Here is a 25290-nt window from a genome sequence, read left to right as displayed (position 1 = left end):
TGCTGCCAAAAAATACGATGTTATTACACAAATGTGGACTAAAAATACAAACACACAATTTGAAACAATAGTCTCGGGATCACGTGACCAGAAGACACTCTGTTGTTTGAAATATTGCATCCTGTTATATCACATGCTGCACGTCTGCAGTAAACTAATATTCCAATCATTTATCACGGTTCAAACGCTCAGTTCTCATTAGACATTCATATGTTTATTATACTGTTTTGATAAAAAAAAAAAGTTACTGGTAGAACGTGTGATTTGGACACATTTGAATGATTGGATGTTTGCTGAGGTTTGCAGTCGTTAAAGCCACAATGACCCCTTTTCCACCGAGGCAGTGCTGGTGCTGGTGCTGGTGCTGGTGCTGGTGCTGGTTCGGAGCCAGAGCCTAGTTTCAAATCGGTTCTTTGTCTTTTGACACCTAAAGCACCAGCTCTGAACCAGGAAAAGTGGTTCTTAAGCAGCACCAAAACACTGCTGGTCTAGAAGTAAGAGCCGCTTGTGTCAAGGGCTGGGGTTACCGTGACAACAAGACCAACACAAACTTGTGACCAGCATTTTTGAAATAGCAAAAATCTTACATATTGTGCCTTTTAAGCTTTTTTAAATGAGTTAAAATGGCAAATAAATAGGTTTGCTTGATCGTTGCCTGAACATTGTAAAACAAACCGATAACGTACATTACATTCTTAACCTCCAGATGCCACTGTCCATGTTCAAGGACATTATATTGTAGTGAATTTCTCTGACAGCATGTCAAAGTTTTAATCTGGATGTCCTGAAACAATAAAATGACTGAATGATCAAATTTAGCACTCTGGTGGAAATATTATATTTTGTAATTATCATTTAAATCTGACTAATTTTCAAATTGTTTGTTATAAATCATCATCTCAGGAAAATGTTATGGGGTTTCTAATCAAAATATGACTTTCTGTTACAGAACAAGGCATTGATTTCATCCACCAGGACGTGTTTAACAGGCATTCAGGGAGACACAATAGATCAATGTTCCTATGAAATATTAGATATTATTATGAAAATGTTGCCAACTATTACTCCCATTATTACACTTCTTTTGTCATGCTCCAAGAACACATTAGAGACAGTGTGTAAATACATTGCATTGAATGGGAAAACCCATGTATATCTTTAATAGAGAATCATCTTTAAACAAAGTTTGGTTTAAAAAAAATCCTGAAATGTGAAAATTGATTGGTGAATGAAAAAAAAAATCCCATTGTTTTTGCCCATACATGTCATTTTATTTTTTACACAACGCCCACATATGAGGACACACACATGGAGAAAATGTGGGGTAGTACCCTTAAAGGGACATCTTTGTACATTGTTTACTCCTAAAGGTTGCATATTAGTACCCTAAGGGCAGAGCGGATCATGTGAACGAGTCAATCCAGAGACTCTAAAGTACTAATATGCACCTTTTAGGAGTAAAAAAAGGTACAAAGATGTCCTTTTAAGGGTATTACCCCAGTGACAAGCAATTTTAACACCCCTTTTCTCTGTGTGTAGCACAACATATTAATAAAATATAATTTTTCACATAAAAAATATTTTTTTCCCTTTTTGTTTCTTATGCTCTAAACAATGTAATGCATGAAAAAAATACTAAATTCAATCTTAGGGTCTTTAAAACGCGTGAGAACCATCACGTGATCCAGACTCCTTGTTTTGCGTCTCGCCAGCGTCCAGTGTTTCGGGATGAGATCCAGTCCAGGCTTTACCGCAGACCTGCAGTCACCGTTACCGCAGCATCCGTCTAAACTGCCTTCAAATCCAGCCGTACACAGCACTTTTCCTCACTTTCATACACCTAACCTTGACATTCTCCTCCAATATAACTGTGATTATCCGCGGGGACTGACCGCTGACCGAGTGGGATAAAAAAATAATTGATTAGCCTCGGTAATTCCCAGCATCGGGTTTCTGCGCCAAGAAGCGATGTGGACACCGAACCGCTGGTACGTACCGCTTCCGTTTCATGGTTTTTATTTGCTTCTCTCTCACACCAACGGCTAATTTCCTCCAGGACTGAGCGTTTCCGTCGCCAGTGGTCTTTAGATAATATTGATAAGCTGATTAAAATGGATGAATGGCAGCCACGCATCTTTGCAGATGGGAAAGTCTCCTCTGGAGTTATTCCACTAAAGCCTGTGTGTGTGTGTGTTGAGTCTCGTATGCCGTGTTTGCGACGAACTGGACACCATAAGAGATGATTGTGTTTATCTAATCTTGTCGTGCTGAATGCTGTCATACACCTGTGAGCTTGAGTTTAATGCTCCAGGCTTTGGGACAGGAGAAGAGCAGGCTGGGAATACCTGATTAGGTGATTCTGGGTGTCTGGCCCGGTGGGAAACTGGACCCTGTTGTCCACGACCGGGTGACTTTTTTGGGATCAAAAAACCCAAGGTCAGGCGGTGACATTGCGGTGTGTGTTTTAGAGACACCAGTATTCCCCTGCCTTAAGATATGATGATCATCTTGAGCATCTTAAGTTGAGTCTAAGATGGCTAGTTTTACTTCTAGTCAGTGTGGGTTAGGCGGTTTAACCCTCTGTGAGCCAACTCAACACACCTGCCCTTTAAAGGCACAATATGTAAGATTTTTGGATTAAAATCTATCCAAAAACCTCTAGACCAATGTCATATATTTTGTTGACTTGTGTACTTATCCCAAATGTTACCAATAATGTTTAAATTCAGAGAAATAAGCGATTTTAACCAGGACACAGACCGTTGTCAGTGACATCAAACCCGTGTTACCCTCCGGTTTTATTTTGTAGAAACCATGGAAACGCCAAAGACGCTTTAATATATGATGTGTATTATTATGAGCAACTGCTTGTAGACACTTATGAACAGAAAACTAATGATTGTACAGTCAGTAATACAGCATTTTTTCCATAATACAATTTGTTTTAAAATTAATTGCATGCCATTTAGCAACACAAGACGCCCAACATTTATTAATATGATATTCTAATATTGATCTCTCACTGCAGTGTGAACAAGTGTCTCTTAGCAGCCGCGGAGCGAACGCACAGAGTAATGTTATAACATAAAATGTATAGTTTTCAACACACTCAAATGTGTGTAATATGATAAAACAGCGTTACTACACATGTGCATGAGCAGAAGAAGCGGCGACTGTGGCATAATAAAAGCTCCGCTGCTTTAATAGAGTTTGTGCGTTTATTAGGCAATTAGTACTATCCTGATGTTTGAAGAGTATTTCAGCCCCCCCTAAAAAAAGAAAAATATTTCCAAACCAGGATGACTTTGTTTCTTCTGTGGGACACGAAGGGAGAAATAGTTGCTCTGTTCCATACACTGCACTGAAAACCTGAATAAATTGGCAAAACTCAAAAAAATTGAGGTAATCAGTTGATTTTTTACGCTAAGAAATTTTAAGTTTAAGCAAGCAGAAGTTGCAGATTTTTATTTTGTAATCATACATTTTAAATGCTCTGAACCTGAAATATTTGAGTTAGCTAATTCATATATTTAACTTGTAATCTCAAATTTTTAGTAGTGGAAACTTGACTAGCTTACTTAACTAACTAATTCACTTTGCTAATTGGTTACACTATGCTTTGGTAGTAGGGCTGCACGATTATGACAAAAATCATAATTGTATAATTGCGATTGTTAATTACGATGATCACAATTTACACCGAATGATGTTTTGAATAGCTTTATACCATTGTTTGAAGCGAATGCATGCCATATATGAAAATAAGCTGAAAACATTCTTCCTGAAAAACTTTAAGCCTCAAATGTCAACTATACATTGGCTTGATTTATTTTTTGAGTAAAAAAAGTTTAAATATGCATGGTACTATAATGTTATACTAAAACTAAAATTACAACAATGGAAAAAACCCTTGACCTTTAGAAAATGTAACTGGACATTTTGTTTTGCAATTGCACCTTTGAACGATTATTTAATTGTGGTGTCCGTAATTGTAATCATGATTAGAAATTCGATGAATGAGGACAGAAATACATTTAACATAAATCTGTTCTCAATCTAAGCTCATGCTCCACTCGTCACCATGATGGAAACCCTACAAAAAAAACATCAAACACTTCTAAATCTCCCACTTAATGTTAATCTTGCACACAAAAACATAGCCTATATAACACTTAATTTTGGCATTTACTCTTCCTTTTGACTGTCATGGCAAAGCATGCTGGGAAATAGAAATCTCAGTCAAGTTTCGGTTAAATTTAAGTTAGTCTAAAGGAAAAGAAACAAGTTCATAAAACTCAAAACAATGAAACAATTCAGATAACTTAAAATGTGTCAGTTTTGAGAACTCAAAAGAAAAAGAAAGTGCTCAATACTCATAAAAGTTCATTTGTTTAATTTGCGTTGGCTCTACTCAAACTAATGCATTATTTTGAGCGTTAGGGTTTACAGTGTGAGAGTGAACGGGGCTCCAAATATCTCATCGAAACACCACTAAAAGTGGCCAACACAAATAACGTTCAACAAACACTATTTTCAGGCTTTGCTTTCTTATTGTATTTTACATGCATTGGTAATATTTAATTTAGTCTCTCATAGTGTTTATACACATTTTGAATTGGCTTTTTACATGTTGAAGAACAAATGCTTTAGTAGTAAGGCAACGGTGTAGAATTGTGTGTGGTCATGTTGCATTTTTGTTACAATATTGTTAGTTATATTAATTGTATTAGTTAGTTATTAATATTACTATAATATTAACTCGTCGTTTACATTCAGTAAGTCTTTTATTTCATGTGTGCATTGTTTCATTATAATTATGTAATTAAGTGTGTGTTCACACTTGTAGTTTGGTTCGGAGTCCTGGACCAAAAAAAAACTTTTTTAGTTTTTTTTTTAGCGTTCACATTGGCATTTTAATACCGATCCTTGAGGCATAGGGAATAGGGATATGTTGGTCTGATTGGTTGGCTTTTATGGCGTTTTGAGACACAACCCAGCAAATATTTGGACGTTTTATAACCGTTGAAAAGACGTTGAAGTGTCATGGTTAAAAAATAGTTCCAGAATGAAAGTTGAATCGATGTGTCTGAATTAGGGATGCACCGAAATGAAAATTCTTGGCCGAAACCGAAAACCGAAAAAGAGGAAACCAAGGCCGAAAACCGAAACACCGAAAGTAATTATACCAATTATTAGCACCATTGCATTTATGGCTATGACTGTGTACTAACTTTACTAAAATCAAGGCATTGCAATTGCATACATTAATATTAAAGTTTCAAAGAATAAATCAATTACAAATTATGCCAATATTTATTTAGCACATTGCAACAATGCACAGTATAAAATAAAATTCAAACTAAAATGTTTAACTTGACCCCACTCATTTGTACATTAAATAATAATGTACAGGCCTACAGAAAGGTTATACAATTAAATGTTCTCTCATAAAAACAAAGTGCATTTAGGTCTAGTGCATTTAAAATGTTTCTTAGTAGGACTACAAGAAAGTGCATTCAGAACAAGGGCAACTGCTTAAAGATACAACTACTTTCCCTCTAGGCCTTCAACATAATAATGTATCAAAGCAAAGACCCATATGTTAACTGTAGAATAGGGAAAGCGGTGCACAAAACTGACGGTTCGGTACAGCAGTTTTACAAAATGGCTTTTTATTTCTTTTTAATGGTTTACTGAAAGTATCTGTCCTTAAATGAATTAAATTATAACTAAAAGTTTATTGAATATATTGCTCTGAACTATATAGGGAGCCCTTACTTGCACATTAATATTAAAGGTTAACAACAGAGCCCAAACTATTAGCCTAAAATCAGTTGCTATGTATTTTTAGGTATAATAATCAACACTCAAATAACACATTGTATGCAAACATGTTAACTTCACATAAGGCAGTTTTTGCAATAACTTCTAAATCTAATTATAAAATAGTTTTTTATCCAATTCGTTGTTGAAATATAATCATTTATACACAGTGTCTGTCATTTTATTTAAACATACGTGAAATAATCAAGATATCATTAACAGATTAAGTAGAATATAATGAATATACCGGCTAATATAGCTCATATATTTAGTGAAAGAGTTAATCTCTCTAGTGAACTAACCGCTGTGGACACTGAATGACTGCCTGAGGTAAATGTGATGCTCATGTTTAGTTTACAGCAGTTAAATTGACGTCTTTCCGCTGTTGAAACACTGACTGAGCGATTACACCACATATGATACGTGACAGTAAGTTGTAATGTATCCTCAACACACCTTCAGATGTTCATTCATGTTTATTCTTAAGGAAGAGATGATCGATCGCGCTCACAGATGATCGCGTTCACTCGCGCGCGCTGCCGCCAGATTGAAGTGTGTTCCGCGCTTAAAACATGGCCACTGTTAAAGATTGCGTTGGGTTTCACAGTGAAGTCTGTTCCTCTTCTCATTGAGAACATGAGCTCTCGCTGTCAGTGCTTGTGCATGGAGCAGACGTGGGTGTTTCTCAGATATACTGAAACACGTCCACACCGCAGACATGTTGCTTCAGACAAGCACGTGCAGGTCGCGGTTTCTGTTTGCGTCATCACGACATTTCGTCCGTGTTGTTTCGGTGATAAAAGTCTTTCGGCCGAAAACCGAAAATGCGCTTTTGGGCCATTTTCGGCCAAAAAATTTCGGTGGCCGAATATTCGGTGCATCCCTAATCTGAATGCATTTTTAGGAAACGTTCTGTGTTACATATTTTTACTGATTTATGCCGTCCTACCACGACTATTTTTGGCCAGGGACACAACGTTTCCATTGGACCAATGTTTGCCAGGAACATCCAAAACAATGCTGTGTTCTGGGATAAATGCGCTCGCTATGTGTGTAGCTACATATTGTTACATATTGTATTTTGACCAGCTGAGAACGCACAAAGAGCTTATGAAAGGTGTAATGCTGCGTTCACACCAAACGCGAATCGAGCGTCAAAATCGTGTCTACCGTGTCTAGTTGGACGCTTGAACATTTTGAATCCATTCGCGCGTGCACAGCAAATTGGACGCTTGTATAAATTGAGCGTTTGAAGCAAAATAGAATCGCGTTCAAGGCGCTCCAGGAGAAATATGTCATAAAACACCACTCTGCCTCTTTTCATTTTCATTAAAAATATATATTAAACATTAATAGCCACACAAATGTGGTCCAGGCAACTCCTACATTAACTCCTCAGTCAAAACGATTTGGCAGACAACAAATGATAGATTCATGAGAGCAAAGATCAGCCGTTAGATCCACACAAGATGAGCCACTACAGGACATCAAAGCAGCGGAGCACAACTCCAAAAACACAAGATTATTATTTTAAATAGGCGCTTTCTTTATAAATAAACCACAGATTTGAGCTTTAAACAACTACATTCTCACCTGAAAAAGTCTTAAACCTACATTTTGTGACACAATAGTACTATTTTTTTAAATGTACAGGGTTTCTCATAGTCACTTTACCATGTGACAGCAGCGAGCAGGCTCCTGATTGGTTTTTTTTTATTTTTATTTTTTGTTTAGTTTATTATTACAAGGACAATGCATATTAACATGACAAGTCAAAATATGCCAGAGTTAGCCAAAAGGCTAGTTTTCATCTGCAGTCCTAGGCCAGATGTACAACAGGCAACCTAAAAATACAATGCAAATACAACAATTTAATCAAAACATAACAAAATATAACATAATACAACAAAACCTATAATTTCCAAAAACAACAGAAAAAAATAAATAAAAAAATAAAAATAAAATAATAGGTTAACGCGCCACGAATTGACGCCAAAGTTCAGATTTTTCAACTCGGGCGTCAGACGCGAATTCGCTTCAAACGCGTGAATGCACAAAAGCACCACTCGCGTGTATCGCCCAAGACACTCAATTCGTGTGAATGAGGCAGAATCGCGTCCATCGCGCTGCGCAAAACGCGTCTATCGCGCCGCAGGACCTCCAGACTCGCGTCAACACACCTTTCCATTGACTTAACATGGAAAACGCAGATCTGCTGCGAGGAGACGCGGTTCTGACGCCTGTACTGAACTATAATGGGCAACATCACGACTATGACGAGAAAAACAGATATAATTGAGTATTCTGTTCTTCTTAGGGTTGCATTTTGTGAAATCATGTCCGTCTTTGGTCCGTGTTGTGTTCATATTTCAGTCGAACCGCACCAGAGTTGGTTTGGAAGTGGAGCGAGACCCATCTTTTCTCCAGGGTTCAGATGCAGGGTTCACACGTATTTAAATGAACCGCACTAACAGAGCAATCGCACCAGGGTTCGTTTTAAACCAACCAAACATGCCAAGTGTGAACACACCCCTGGTCATAGTCATGGGAGAAAACCCTGTTCGTCTGTCATCTGCACTTGGACTATAAAAAGACCCTGTAAGGGTTGTAAACTGACCCAGTGGTTGATCCTGCCAATTACTGGCTCCTTTAATTATGCAGGATGCTGGAACAGGAATGTTATCGTCATGGACACAGCGTGGCCAATCACAGGCAGAGTTCAGAGAGTCAGACGCACCTGTAATGGTGACAGTGGAACGTAGTAATTCTGATGGTTTGGAGAGGCATTCACTGACTCCACCTCAACACACCACCTGATTTCAGCCATTATCCGCGTCTGTGGAACGAGTGACACACCATGACTTGCTTTCCTCTGTGGAACATTATAAATGTCTTACAATGAAAGTCAATGAGGGCCAAAACTATATTAGACCCATTGACTTTCAATAAATGGACAAAAATTCTCTCTCGTTATATTTTCATTTGAATTCAAATGAAAGTTTTTGTACATTGTGTGCTTTTATTTTCGTTTATTTTAGCTTTAATTTATTTCCTAGTAGTAGTTAGTAATTTTAATACTATTTCACATAGTTTGCCAAGGCAAGAGAGTTTGTCATGCATTTGGAACGACAATTTTCATTTGTGGCTGAGCTTTCCCTCGGTTAGGGGTTTCAACACACACTCCTACACGTACTCTAAGTCTGAGCATGCCTGAAGTAATAGTGATGGTTTTCTTAGTAAACACCACTAATTAGTGCGCTGTGCTGGAGTTGCCTAGTGTGTGTGTGTGTGTGTGTGTGTGTGTTTGTAATTTACGAAGACACAAATTTGTATAATAACACAGGTATTACACTGGTACTACGACGTAAACATGAAATATGAGGACATTTCATATGACCTCATATTTAAAATACCTTTAAAAACACACTAAACAATGTTTTATTAAAAATGTAAAAATGTTTCCTGTGATGGGTAGGTTTAGGGGTAGTGTGTGTGTGTGTGTGTGTGTGTGTGTGTGTGTGTGTGTGTGTGTGTGTGTGTGTGTGTGTGTGTGTGTGTGTGATGGGTAGGTTTAGGGGCAGTGTAAGGGGATAGAAAATACGGTTTGTAGGGTATAAAAACCATTACGCCTATGGAATGTCCTCACATTTCACAAAAACAAACGTGTGTGTGTGTGTGAGATTGTGATTGGGTGTGTGTGTGTGTGTGTGTGTGTGTGTGTGTGTGTGTGTGTGTGTGTGTGTGTGTGTGTGTGTGTGTGTGTGTGTGTGTGATGGGTAGGTTTAGGGGTTGTGTGTGTGTGTGTGTGTGTGTGTGTGTGTGTGTGTGTGTGTGTGTGTGTGTGTGTGTGTGTGTGTGTGTGTGTGTGTGTGTGTGTGTGATGGGTAGGTTTAGGGGTTGTGTGTGTGTGTGTGGGTGTGTGTGTGTGTGTGTGTTGGGTAGGTTTAGGGGTAGTGTGTGTGTGATGGGTTGGTTTAGGGGTAGTGTGTGTGTGTGCTGGGTAGGTTTAGGGGTAGTGTGTGTCTGTGTGTGATAGGTAGGTTTAGGGGTATTGTGTTTGTGTGTGTGTGTGTGTGTGTGTGTGTGTGTGTGTGTGTGTGATGGGTAGGTTTAGGGGTATTGTGTGTGTGTGTGTGTGTGATGGGTAGGTTTAGGGGTAGTGTGTGTGTGTGTGTGTGTGTGTGTGTGATGGGTAGGTTTAGGGGTAGTGTGTGTGTGTGTGTGTGTGTGTGTGTGTGTGTGTGTGTGTGATGGGTAGGTTTAGGGGTATTGTGTGTGTGTGTGTGTGTGTGTGATGGGTAGGTTTAGGGGTAGGGGCAGTGTGTGTGTGTGTGTGTGTGATGGGTAGGTTTAGGGGTAGTGTGTGTGTGTGTGTGTGTGTGTGTGTGTGTGTGTGTGTGTGTGTGTGTGTGTGTGTGTGTGTGTGTGTGTGTGTGTGTGTGTGTGTGTGTGTGTGTGATGGGTAGGTTTAGGGGTAGTGTGTGTGTGTGTGTGTGTGTGTGTGTGTGTGTGTGTGTGTGTGTGTGTGTGTGTGTGTGTGTGTGTGTGTGTGTGTGTGTGTGTGTGTGTGTGTGTGTGTGTGTGTGTGTGTGTGTGTGTGATGGGTAGGTTTATGGGTAGTGTGTAGGGGGATAGAATGTAATGTTTGTACAGTATAAAAACCATTACGCCTATGGAATGTCCCCGCTTAGATAGCAAAACAAACCTGCCTGTGTGTGTGTGTGTGTGTGTGTGTGATGGGTAGGTTTAGGGGTAGTGTGTGTGTGTGTGTGTGTGTGTGTGTGTGTTTCTGAGGAGTGTTTTTTGTAAATGTGCTGCTCTAGGATTCTGTCCGACCCACGCTCAATGTTGGGATGGGGGGTGTTGCACATAAAACAACAAAAGCTACATCCTGATCAATAAAAGTAATGAGTTTTATCTCCAGTGCAGTGTGTGCTTGTCTGAGTGTGTGTGTGTGTGTGTGTGTGTGTCTTGTGCGGCCTCGCTCTAATCCCGAGTTGTTGTCATAGAACGGCTTGATTCTTCCTGTATCTTGGCTAGTGTCTTGCACGGGACATTATCCTGCTTTAAAGGGGGCTGGGTTCAGCAGGTTGATCAGTGCCCATCTGCTCTCTGTCTGCCTGTGTGTGTTTACTGGAGCTTTACACACTCTCCAGTCCACCTTTACCCTCATCCCTCCCTCGCACTTCACAGATCCTGCCCTCGCCCTCAAAATCAGCCCTCAAATTATACTTCTTTTTGTCCAGAAAACTTATTTCATTTCATTTTGATAATGTTCTTTTATATCTTTTTAATAACATTTTTGAGAGATGTTTTTATTTTATTTCTTTAAATTACTAGATTTTTTTTCAATAAATAATAAGTAAATAATAATTTAAGCACATTCTTCACATTCTTTCAACTTAAATTCCCAATAACTCACAATTTCATGCATAACTCTTTGAATTCAGCTCAGAATATCTCACATTGAGTGTCTTTGCCAAACTCTTGTGGAAAAATAATAATAATTAATAATAATATAAGATGATATTTCATGACTTTTAGCTCTATATGGAGCGGATGAGCTGTTCCGCAGGGTCCTAAAGTCAGCTTCTCTTCAGTATGCATTCAGATACACATGTAGACATTATAATATCATTTTTGGTAAAGTTTTAGCATTTGCATTTTCTCTGTGTACCGAACACATTCCTAAGTGGGTCAAATTGACCTGTGAGGGAAGGATTTATTACTCGAATCCAGTTTTTTTGTGTGTGTGTGTGTATTCATGGTTCAAGTGTGACAAAAGTCCTAGGTTCTTGGACCACTCCGATGAACACTACATTTTTAAATTTTCGGGTCAAAATGACCCGAGGGAAGGATGTATGTCTGGACCGACTCGATCACATGATCCACTCTGTAAGTTTTGAGCGCTTATATCTTCTAAATGTGAATTTTGTCTATGTTTTGGAGCACATTAGCTTATAGATAACAGTTAGGCTAACATATACTAAAAGCCTTCCATTTTGAATTCATGGGGACTTTAAATAAAACAAATTAAGAATCTTCTTTAGCGTGAAAAATAACTAATAATCTAAGTATATTTCATAAAAGCAACTTTTTTTGTCAGATGGTTTTATTAGGAATTGTTCCTAATGAGCCCACTAAGCTCAGAACCCAGTGAAACGGTTTTAATTGTGCTCAGAACATGTCATTTTAATTCACTGGACTTTACCCACTTACTTTATTTTTATTGCGGGGACAAATTTGGCATGCTGGGCAAAAAATAGATAAATAATATGCCCTCTGTGCTTGTGAAATCCAGCACTTTGCTGATCTTAAGTTGTTTGGCGAATCCAGCCATTTCATTAGGAATCCACACAATCTGCATTTCTGCATGAGAGCTTGGTGTGTTGACCAACAGAAAGCTGTGAGCTGTCCTTCATCAATCGCTACACTTTTTCCCCTACAATATTTTACTGATATTTCACTAAAGTTACCGCCCCTTTACTCATAAGCGGCAGATTTGCTGTTGGGTGTCATAAAGACTTTGCTGCCTTATCCTTCAAAACATCAACCTTATAATCTTGGCAACACCTGCATTAGATTGTGACATTCACTAAAAGTATCTAAACACTTTCTGAACACTTAACAGGCATCAACTGTAAGTTCAGAGTCACGTATGTTCTGATCAAGCTGTTTCTGCGGCTCAGTTTCATTAGCTGGACCGGGGAGGAAGTTTTGAAAGTTGTGTTTTTTATGTCACAATGAGCTCTTGTGTCTTGAATGTTAAAGCAAAATTGGATTAATTCCTTATATCAGGCATAACATTATGAAGGTGAAGTGAATAACACTGATGATCTCTTCATCTCCTGTTAGTGGGTGGGATATATTAGGCAGCAAGTGAACATTTTGTCCTCAAAGTTGATGTGTTAGAAGCAGGATTTTTTTTTAAATATTTACAACCCTTTTATTATTGATTGATATCAGGATTTGAAGAGAGTTTCAACCAGAATAACAAAAAATGCCTACCCTGCCTTTAACATCAGGTGTAAATGACACCTAAAGTGATTCCTAATCTGTCCCTACCATGGGATTTAATAGGCGACTTGATAAAGGGCACAACTGTTTCTTTTCTCCTGGATGTAGAGGAAGCAGCAGGAGATCGGTGGCCCTGGTGCTGGCGATTTTACACACTCTAGTGTAACAAATCAGATAAAATTCTGTTATTGATCCAAATAAGCAAAGACCTTCCATTTTCTAGCCTTTCCATCTTCTAACCTAGACAATTCCTGACAACGTGGACCAGTTTCACAGTTATAAAGAAACTGTATTTTTATATTTTCAGATGAAAATGTGAGTAGTGTTTGTGTTATGGGTGTTTGCCAGGGCATTTGTCAGCTAAGGTGCTCAGTAAAATTGCTTTAACTTTTATCCATAAAGAAGCCATTCTTATAATGGCCATTGCAATAATAATCCATAAATGTGTGTCTTGTATTTTGGTTAGTATCTCCATTCTGCCTGAAGCGTGAGAATTAGGGTGGAGAGGGAATCCAGAGACCTCCCAATTTATGGGAGATTATAAGAAAATGACCCTAAAGCCAGAATTGCCACCAGAGAAGACAAAACTTAGACCTCGTCAGAAACTGTTCAGCCTTTTATGTTCAAACCGGAGTCGGACAATGATGGAGAGACTCGTGTAGAATGAGACTGGATGGAGTTTCTGAATGGAGAGTTGATGAATTTATGAGTTAATCTTCAAGTCATTGATTATCATATTCTGTCATGATAATCTATAAACTGCTGTAGGATGCACAGAGAATATATGCCGCATGAAGAGAGAACAGGTGTAGTTTAGTTTAATTACGGTTATAACTCATGTTGTCATCTTGCTTTATGTCATGCTACAGCGTTTGTGTTCGTACTGTATTGCTGTAAATGTGAAAGACGGATTGAGCGACTCCCAAATGTGCTCGACAACTCTTCCTCTTCTCAACATGGCCTTTGTTGCGCGTTTCCTGGGGCGGGTTAATGTAAATTTTCGGGTTTGTGATGTCACAATATCTCCCTTTGGTTTGAACTTTAAGCATTGTAACTTTGCAGATGTTGTGTATGCTCAAACAGCGACATTATTTTGCAAGATATTTTGAAGAATGTTGGTAACCGTAGCCATTGACTTCCATAAGGTGAGAAAATCTTCATTTTTGGATGAACTATCCCTTTAATGGTGCTGATGTTGAAGTCATGTGACCATGGTGTAGTTGGTTTATAGCCACGTTTCCACCATGGGAACTTTCCCCAGGAACTATGGACTTTGGGGTGGTACTCTGTTTCGACTGAAGGAACCGGGGTCTAAATAAAGTTCTGGGTAAAAATGTCCCCCTCAAATCGGCCCTGCTCGCGAGGTAGTCCTTTTTCAAAGTTCAGGAACTTTCGGGGGTGGGACTTGTGCGCTGAACATGCTGATTGGTTCACGCAGCATTTTATTTCAACCTAAAAGTCTGTTGCGGTGCGTGCAGTAAGAGTTGTTCGCAATTCGAATCAACAATGGAGTTTAAAAAAATACGACAGATGGACAGACGACGAGGTTCAGGCTTTATTAAGCTAAGGAGAACCAGGGGGCTGCTAACTTCTGGGATGGCCTACAAAAATATACAATATCTTAAAGGGTTAGTTCACCCAAAAATGAAAATTCTGTCATTAATTACTTCCCCTCATGTCGTTGGACACCCGTCAGACCTCCGTTCATCTTCGGAACACAAATGAAGATATTTTAGTGTAAATCTGATGGCTCTGAAAGGCCTCCATTGGCACAATGGCACGGTTCACTCTCAAGACCCTTAAAAGGCACTAAAGACGTCGTTACAAAGTCCATCTCACTACAGTGGTTCTACAATAACTTTATAAAGCGACGAGAATAGTTTTTGTGCACAAAAAACCCTAAATAACGACTTACATAGTGATGACGATTTCAAAACACGGCCTCATGAAGCTTCGAAGCGTTATGAATCAGTGAGTCGAATCATGATTCGGATCGTGTGTCAAACCAACCAAACTGCTGAAATCAGTTGACTCTGGCGATTCAAACCGCTGAATCGACTCACTGATTCATAACGCTTCGAAGCTTCATGATGCTGTGTTTTGAAATCGTCATCACTATATAAGTCGTTATTTAGGGTTTTTTTGCGCACAAAAACTATTCTCGTCACTCCATAAAGTTATTGTAGAACCACTGTAGTGAGATGGACTTTGTAACGACGTCTTTAGTGTCTTTTAAGGGTCTTGAGAGTGAACCGTGCCATTGTGCCAATAGAGGCCTTTCAGAGCATCAGATTTACACTAAAATATCTTCATTTGTGTCTGAAGATGAACGGAGGTCTGACGAGTGTCGAACGACATGAGGGGAAGTAATAAATGACAGAATTTTCATTTTTGGGTGAACTAACCCTTTAAGACGTATAACAGCTAGGAACAGAATAATTTTTTTTGTCAGATCCTGTTGTATGACTAAATAGCACACACGTTTTATGGACCACTTTTATGGTGCTGTATTTGTGAAGGTAAGTACAGTATATGAATTTTTATTTTCGTGAGCGCTAACAACCTTTGGAAAAGAGGATCCCTACGGGAGTGAAGTTCCTCAACTGGTTTGCTGTGTATAAACTTGCCCTGGGGGCTATTCTGAAAATCCATTTCAGCTGACGACCCTTAGAGGACCACAGAACCGTCAGCTACTGGTGGAGAAGAGACTTCCTCACTGACAGGAAACCATGTGAGGCTGAGATGGCACTTCTCTAATCTCTCCACATAGATGCCTGCACCTCAGTTGACCCTCTGTAAAGCTCAGGAAGTGGCAGCGATGACAACGGCGATTGGCCTCATAAGCTGCGGTGACTAATCTGCATGCAGACAGGAGGTGGAACAGCTGGAGAGCTAGAGCGAACATAACAGCCTGGAACTGATCAAACGATGGGGCCGATAATGGACTTCAGAAGGCCCCGCTGCTCCCCTCAACCTCCTGGACTTTAGTGGAGCTTCTTAAAAACAATCGTTGCTCAGAACCGCAAGTGAAGGGGAACAGGTAAAGATGAACATTTACTCACCTTCATCTCATATGACCCCGTTTGAAGCTCTTTCATCTGTGGAACACAAAAGAAGATTAGATATTATTATCACACTGTTTTTTCCTATGACATGTAAGTGCCCACAAGGTGACCGTCTTCAAAGAGGAGTCATAAAAGTCGTCCATAAATTGTGCACTATATTTAAAGTCTTCTGAAGCCAGTCCAAATAACATGTCACTATTCGCTGAAAAATGTAGCATTTGTTTTTCCAGATGTTGAAAGCGTGTGTGTTGTGATCCATTATGAGTTTGAAATAAACACACCACCAAAATCATCGCTATCAACAAGCAACCTATACTAGAATATTATTGTGTATTTATATTAACATGCTTTTTAAACATACAGTAAAAAAGTGTTTACTTTATTTTATAACTTATTATTAATAGTCATGTTTTGGACCATTAATGAACAAATCTTAGCGCTGGGTTTTGTCACAGATTTCACAAATCGATTCTATCCTGGTTCACAAGTTAATTTGTTTGGATATAAAGCACATGTTAATATTTCAACAGGAAAATCTAACCGGGACGATTATCGCGCGCTTATCGCCAGCGTTTTTTGGCGCGTCTTTGTGTTCACACTAGGGCTGCACGATTTGGGGAAAATATCTAATTGCGATTTATTCTGGTTAAAATTGCGATTGCGGCTTTAAAATGCGATTATTATTATTTTTTTATTTTTACAAATGAAAAGTGTGTATAAGTTAACCTCATGAAATCATTCAAATGTGAAATAAATAAAAAAACAGATCAATGGGAAGAACTTTGTTACGTTTGCTAACGAAATAAACCAATTAAAAGCCATTTGTGTGGTGTGGCTTTTGTGTTCATGGTTAAAGGTCCCATGGCATGGTATTTTTCTATTATTTTATAATGTTTCCTGAGCTGTACTTATATTGTTAGTTTGATTTTTACATCATAAAATGTCATAATTCAGAAATGAAAGGCATTTTTTTCTATACTGATGTTTGCCCTCTGGCTGAATGCCCTGTTTCAAGAGGCGTGTCTGCTGTGAGAGTTCAGTAAAAACGCCCACTGTTGTGATTGGCTGACATCTTTGCATTTGAAATGAGTATCAGATCTTTTAGCGGAGGGGGCGTGGTTTAACGAGGTCTACCAGGCACGAACAGGCACGAGCTGCTGCCAGAGAGACGGATGGACCTGAGTTCACTTCTCATCAGTTCTCAGCACATCTCAGTTCAGTGAACTGTTGTAGTTACAGCATATACTTCAGGTTATTCGTTTATTTCTAGTCGGAGGGGCTGTCACTCATGTCAGAAAGTTAGTAACTTTAGTAAATTATGGATCAGCGCTGACTGGAGACGCGAACCGTTTAGAACGATTCAGTCCGATTTGGTGAACTGATTCGGTTCACTAAAAAGAACCGGTTCAAAAGAACGATTCGTTCGCGAACCGGACATCACGGACCAGAGACTAGTTTATTTTGAGAGTTCTGAATAAACACGAGTCCCAGTCACGCCGAGTCCGTCTTCATCCTTATTCTACCAACTTTATAACACATGTAATGTACCATTACAGCTGTCAAGATGAACGAGTTACGAGTAAGTGTTAATAATAGCATTATTTTTCATTTGGTACTCGCTGCAGAGCAAATGGGTGGAGCTTACGCCTAGCTCCTCCCCGTTTGAGCGCTCCAGCAAGGAGGAGCTAACGGCACGCTCCAGCGAGGAGGAGCCAGGAGGACACGCATATCCGGTTGTTAAGCTTGACGTCACTTGGCAGCGCTTCCGGGTCCAAGCGCTCTATCTCATACCACAAGAAAAAAAAGAAAAAAAACGGTGCTAATATACGCACACATGTGGTGTAATACTACAAAGAAAGTATAATCATAACCTTTATCTCATACCAAAATTCCAGATGGCCAGTGATAAATCTTTTGATAAATCTTTTATAAATCGTTAAAATATTAAAATCTGTGACACTGTGAGCATAGACTGTTGTGTAGACTGTAAGTATTTAAAATGTTTAACGTTTTTAAATGTTTGATGTTTAATATGAATAAATAGCGCTCATAAACGGTGTTTATTTTTTGCATTATATTTGTGGACAGTTTCTGTTGCTTTGGCAATACTGCATGTAAAACATTTATGCAAATAAAATAAAATGACAATATCAAGTTTATCATAAACTCAACTGACTACATACAAAACAGTACATTTTCAGTCTCTGTATCCCATATTATGCATGCAAGAAAAAAATCAAACTGATAACAGTGATAACTTTTATTAAAACGAAGCAGGTATCTCTTCTAATAGTTACAAAATTTACACATACAAATTATCACACACATATATAATTTTATATATTATATATACATACACACATCATTTTATATATTATACTTATACTAATTATATATATATATATCTTTTTTATATATATTATTTGTATATAATTATTATATATATAATATATTTATATGTGTATACACACATTTTATATATTGTAACTACATATATAAATATTTTATATATATTATTTGTATATATATATACACACACACACACTTTTTATATATAATAATTACATATATATAAAAATATTTTGTATATATTATTTGTATATAATTATATATACATGTGTATACACACATTTTATATATTATAACTCCATATATAAATATTTTATATATATTATTTGTATATAATTATAGATAGATTTATATACACACACACACATTTTATATATAATAATTACATATATATATTATTTGTATGTATATATATATATATATATATATAATTAATTACTCTGGAAATACACCTCCATCATTAAAAAAACATTCAACAGAGCAGTAGCCCTCAAAGTCCTTGTCGGAATAAAATCCACGCAGGACTCCCCTCCTGCCGTCACCGACATACCCAGGTGGGCAGTCCTTGAAAATTGCAGTGCAGTGCAAGCATTGAGATAATGCGTAGGGCACCCGAAACTCTTCCATGTGTTTTCTGGAAAATGCACACCAGTTCACGACACCTAATTTAAATAAAATACAGAACAAACAATGTTGAATCCTTTTGAAGAAAGGCATTAACAGGGTCATAGTACAGGGTCATACAAAGACAATATTATTAAGTATTTTTTAAATGCATTATAGAAAGATGTTAGACAAACATACGCGAGTGTTATTGGATTTGTCTGTAAAGAGACTTACTTTATAAACAACAAAATAAAAAATCATGACAAATACAGAAAGCCTAGCAGAATAGACAGAACAGAACAGACCAGACAGACAGACAGACCAGAAAAGAACAGATAGACAGACCAGAACAGAACAGACCAGACTTACTGTCCAGCCATATTAAGTGTGCCTGGGTTCATAACTTTCAAACATGATCTCTCTCTCTCTCTCACAAACAAACACACACACACACACACACACACACACACACACACACACACAATAATTGAACTGTATAAGAAACTTACAATAATTCACATACATACCTTCGTGGTGAACTGCACCTCGAACATGATTAACTACATGGTTGTGTACCTCGTTAAAATGGTTATATGCCATTTTACAATAGGCACAGTGATATTTTCTGCAGCACACTGTACATCTCTCAATAGAGATAAGGGGATCATCTCATTTCTTCAGTATTGTCAGATGCATCTGTGCAGGTTAAACAAACACACCACTTACATCTTTCAGCAAAAATAAATAAATACTTATTCACACACACACACACACACACACACATATATATGTGTGTGTGTGTGTGTGTGTGTGTGTGTGTGTGTGTACAGACAGACACAATTTGTTCAGTAAACCAGTGTACTTGCACATAATAATATAACAACAAAGCCCAAATTAGCCTAAATTCAGTTGCTATTAATTTTTAGATATAATAATCAACACTCAAATAACATGGTATGCAAATATGTAAACTTCACATAAGGTAGTTTTTGCATTAACTTCTAAATCTAATTATAAAATTGTTATCTATTTCATTTTTTAAATATAATAATTTATGCAGTGGCTGAAATCGTTTTCAGATTTATGACAGATTTATTTAAACAAAAATGTAATAATAAAGACATCACTAATAGGTTTAGTAGAATATATTGAATATATAGGCTAATATAGTGCATATATTTAGTGTTAGTTAGTTAATTTCTCTAGTGAACTAACCAGCTATTGACACAGAATGAGGTAAGTTAATGTAGGCTAACTTACATGCCATTGTTTACAGTCTGTTTTATTGATGTCTTTCCACCGTTGAAACACTGATTGAGTGATTACACGACATATGATACGTTTTAGTAAGTTGTAACGTATACTCATCAAACCAAGATTTTAATTCATGTTTATTCTTTAGGAAGAGATGATCGCTTTCACTCGCGCGCCACCGCTTGAACTGAAGCACCTAAACAGTGATCAGTCACGCCACATTAAAGAACATTAAAACGGCATTAATCGTAATAAAATTGACTGAATACTTAGATTGTGTGGGAACTCGGAGTGAAGTAACGTTATGTTCCGCGCTTAAAACACACCTAAGTTTATGTTACCTGTTGTTTAAGGTTGCATAGAACCCATAATACACACACACTACCAGGTGAATCGATCTGTTATATGCTAAAAGATAGTGTTAACATTAGCTGAGACAACTTCAAATGCTTCCCTAAACCACAAATTTAAAGTACAGTGTTTACGTAGTGTCATTTCGTCGAAAATGTATTTGACCAATGTTAATGTCTTTGACCAATGTTACCCTCCACTCGATCGATCTCCTGACTGACTGAGCTCTAGTCTGTACGTACGTGCCCTCTTGGCTCCTCCTCGCTGGAGCGTGCCGTTAGCTCCTCCTCGCTGGAGCGCTCAAACGGGGAGGAGCTAGGCGTAAGCTCCACCCATTTGCTCTGCAGCGAGCAGCCTCTCTTATTTTTAGATATGTTCCTATCATATGGAAAGCGTCAGTGACGCGCATTGAGTACACAGCGCAAACAAAGACACAACAGCAGTAATCGAATGTAATCCAGTTTATTGTGGGGCTAGGCTGGCTAGCCCGGATATGCTCACGCTTACCCCCCTTCTGCTTAATCTCACCCGCGTTTGGTGCCTCCGCTGTGGGCCAGATGCAGTACTGGGGGTCGGGGATGTTGAAGGCCGACCGGTCAGTGCAGCCCGAGCTTCGGCGTGTGTGAGGTTTATCTCTAAAGAGATGTGAGTCTGCTGATGTTGAGCAGAAACGACTGTATGCACATTGTAGAACAGATAGACGCGACGAGGACGTACAAAAACACTGACTCACAAGATAGAAAACACGAAAACACCGTTCCATGTCGAGAGAGAGAAGCTGCAGCACGAATAATAAAGTTCTGTGTGAACTTGAATGATTAGCTACACATCAGAAATCACTGATCACAGATCAGAAGGAACTGAAAAAAGACTTCTGTTTTCATTTATACATCCAAACACTGAGAAACTGCCAGCATTCACTCGTTCACAAGCCATGATCTCTCGAGCATTTGCATGGGCGTGCCAGATTCTCTGGGCGGAGGAAAGGGAGGTAACCGTTTCTGTAATGATGTCATAACAGGAAAATTCAAGATCAGCTCGTCTGGCCTGTCATTTTCTCAAAGGCAGAGAGAGACAGCCAGAACTCGGTTTACACCCATCAAAATTTCTAGCCACTTGGGGACAATATTCAGGCTAGGGGAACTCATATTAATGTTGAAATACCTCATAAAATGAAAATTTCATGCTATGGGACCTTTAACAACAGCACAAATCTTAGCGATTAATGGATAGCAGGCGCTACAAATAATGAAGTTCTGATCTAGCATCAGTTGAAAACAGCATAGACTAGATCAATCGATCTCAGTTCATCAAAATGAACATTGATTAAAATCGATGAATTGATACTGTCAGCCCAGCCCTAGCAAACACTGCAGGTGTCCCGGCGATCACTGAGCTTTTTTTAACTCACAGATCGCATTGACAGAGTAATGGGCCAATCACAATGACGGGGCATTGCCTCCTGTCTCATGACTTAACTAGGAGTTATTGTTATGAGTAGGGAAGATTTAAATGCCTGGTAATAAAAAATGATGATGCCAAGCCTTGCATGACAACTCTTAATGAGCAAAAACATATATTTTCCTTTTCCAAGGAAGGACGTCATACAAGTTTGAAATGACATTACTAGATGGTGAATTACTTTTCATTTGAAAAGCTTTATTATATGCTGGGCGGCAAACAATCATTGGATATAGTCTGTGATTTTTCTAGGTCTTTATCCTCCAAGAAGCAATTTAGACGCAATAATAAAGAGGCAGGCACAAAAGCAGATTTCTCTCCCCAGGCGGTGGCCCCTATGAACCACTGAACTACATAACTGCAGAAGAACATCTTTAATCATTAAATATGCTGTCGGAAACAAAACCACACAGTTTCATGATTTCAGATATTGTGAATATAATCACGGCTGAAGGTAGCAATAATTGTCCTCATATGGAAGTGAATGAGAGATGTTTGTAAGCCATATGTCAGTTTATTTTTAAAAGGTTGCGTTTAATAGTCAAAGTCCCAGAGAACTACACTAACCATAATCCATCACCAATCAGAAAATCTCCCTGTTTCCATGGATACGAAAATGAAAACATATCATACTTTCATAATCATGTCATTGTCATGAAATATAACTTATCAGTAGTTTTATAAGTGAATAGTTTTGCATCAATGTTTCCTCTTATTCCAAATCAAATACCTTTTTGTATTTTTGGGATAATGTTGTGGTTTATCTTGGAGCTGGATGATTGTATTCATGGCTAAAATATTTATTGAAGAATTTTACATTTTTGTAGGGAGCCTCTGAAAAAGTGTCAAATTTTGCACTTTATTCCATGTTTTTTTCAGACCTTGGGAGCAACTGATTTCTTGATTGATGATTGTTGTATTAGTTCAAACCACTGAAGCTTTTTTGATTAAAAAGTTTAAAAATGTTCTGTTTTTATCCTACCAGTTGAACTGGGCAGGAAATTAAGCTTGTAACTGATAGTGTTGTCAAAAATATCGACTCGAGCCTTTGGGACTCTCAAAGTGCAACCGAGTCCAGCGCTGTTAGTGAAATTCCCCCGGGAGTAGAGGTCGGCCGATAGTGGATTTTACCGATAACAATAACCAGGTTAGACCGTGCGGTGGGTGATGTGATACGACTAGCGCAGCGGTTAGAGATACGCTGCATGCTTGTCCTTTTGCTGCTTGCTGACCTCTTGGATTCAGCCTGTTGCCGTTTGATGAACAGGGAAGCAGCCTTGTGTTTAAGAGTGTGTTCACACTTGGCATGTTTGGTTGGATTAAAACGGACCCTGCTGTGGTTGCTCTGTTAGTGCGGTTCTTTTAAATACGTGTGAACCCTGCATCTGAACCCTGGAGAAAAGATGGGTCTCGCTTCACTTTAGGGTTGGTTACCGAAACCTTATATACTTATATACCAGACCGAATCAGAACGCAGATTTCGGTGGCAAAATTCAAACGTGCTTTTGCGTGCTTTGGCTGGCGCCGAGCCAGAGACCGACGCTCAGCGCTGGTCACATCACAACTCATGACAACTATTCAGTGTTTTCAACCACATCATGTTTATTTCAGGTTTCAGACATTTAAATGTTCATAAGTCGGCTACTAGCAAAAAACACACACTGATGTCTATGAAAGCGGCAATGACAATCCTTTCAGACGGTTATAATTTGACTAACGTTAGGTGTTTTATTCACATTAGATATATGCACATTATATAGTAACCTATATAGTTTACTCTATTCTTCTTCCAGTTCACTGGTCACTTACTTTCATGTATTTCGTGAGACGAGAATGCTCTCAAGTGTTGTAAATCCGACAGATCCGATTCTGAGGCACAAACTAACATGGCGCCGCCCATTGCGCTTTATAGATCAACTAACACACATTCACTCACACATTTGAACATCAGATAGTTCGTGACACAGTTAAGAAGTTTGTGAATATTTTGAATAAAAAGGAAAAAGGAAATAAACCCGATACAGCTGAGCTGTCAGCGCTATTGCGGCTGCTGTGTGTCATTTGAGAAGCATGACGCGTCGCCATGGAAAGTTGGAAACATTAAGGCGACGCGTTCTAAAATATTTAGCCAGAGATTATGATCATATTTCAAAATAAAGCTGAAGCTCGAAGCGGTTTTGTAGCATACCAAGAATACAGACGACTGCTGTTATTTCTGTAACTGTTATTTAGAGTTAAATTAGGCTTGTTGTAGTTGGGTTAGGTGGCTTAGGTTTTACTGTGAATTTGTAAATATAAATATTTGTAAATAAGTAAATTGTGTTTTGTATTTATTTATATTCATACATTTAAGTATACATTAAACTTTTAATAAATGGTTAAATTTAAATAAAAAAAATTTAAATAAAAAGCCATTTAATGTCATCCACCTCGTTTTGTGGCCTTTTTTTTTTTTAAGTATCGGTTCAGGCACCGTTTAGGCACCGGTACCGTTTTAAAAGTATCGGTTTGGCACCAGAATCGAAAAAAACCCAAACGATACCCAACCCTACTCCACTTCCAAACCAACTCTGGTGCAGTTCGAAGACATCTTAACGAACCAAAAACCGGAATATGTGACCCTAAGAAGAACAAAATGCTCAATTATATCTGTTTTTCTCTTCATAGTCGTGATGTTGCCCATCACAGTTCAGTAAAGGCGTCACAACCGCGTCTCCTCGCAGCAGATCTGAGTTTGTGTGTGTGATGGAGGGATTCACGACACTGTTTTGACTACCATCATATGTGGCTACGCACACACGAGCGCATTTAGCCCAGAACACAGCATTGTTTTGGGTAAGTTTTGTCTCCAAATAGGCAATACGTAGGGTTGGGTATCGTTTGGGTTTTTTACGATACCAGTGCCAAACTGATACTTTTACAATAAAAAACTGATCCCTAAAAAAAAAAAAGAGAGCCACAAAACGATGATGGATGACATTAAAGACTGGCTTTTTATTGAAAAGAAATTCTTTAAATTGAACAATTTATTAAGATTAAAGTTTAAAGTATACTTAAATATATAAATATTAATAAATACAAAACATGACAAATGTGCTTAACAAAATAACAATAAAACCCTAACCCAACTACAACAGGCCTAATTTAACACTAAATAACAGTAATAACAGCAGTCGTCTGTATTCTTGGTCTGCTACAAACCAGCTTCAAGGTTCAGCTTTATTTTGAAATATGACCATATTCTCTGGAAAAATATTTTAGAATGCATGCTTCTCACATGACACACAGCAGCCACAATAGTGCTGTATGACAGATATATCGGTTTTATTTATTTTTTTATTCAAAATATTCATAAACTTGCTAA

At 38.2% G+C, this 25290-nt stretch overlaps 1 protein-coding gene across 1 annotated transcript in view; it reads left to right on the top strand.

The window, feature by feature from the left end:
- The first annotated feature begins 1749 nt into the window (after nt 1-1749).
- osbpl6 (oxysterol binding protein-like 6) overlaps nt 1750-25290 on the top strand; it is a 101028-nt gene continuing 77487 nt past the window's right edge. Inside the window, exon 1 of the mRNA XM_079822447.1 lies at nt 1750-1988. The gene's annotated coding sequence lies outside the window, so the exon portion shown is untranslated. The remainder of the gene's footprint in view (nt 1989-25290) is intronic.

Source organism: Gobio gobio, assembly GCF_949357685.1.
Source record: "Gobio gobio genome assembly, chromosome: 7".
In the NCBI taxonomy this organism is placed as follows: domain Eukaryota; kingdom Metazoa; phylum Chordata; class Actinopteri; order Cypriniformes; family Gobionidae; genus Gobio; species Gobio gobio.
The sequence above is the reverse complement of the archived record's forward strand: the minus strand, read 5'-3'. Positions and strand labels throughout refer to the sequence as shown.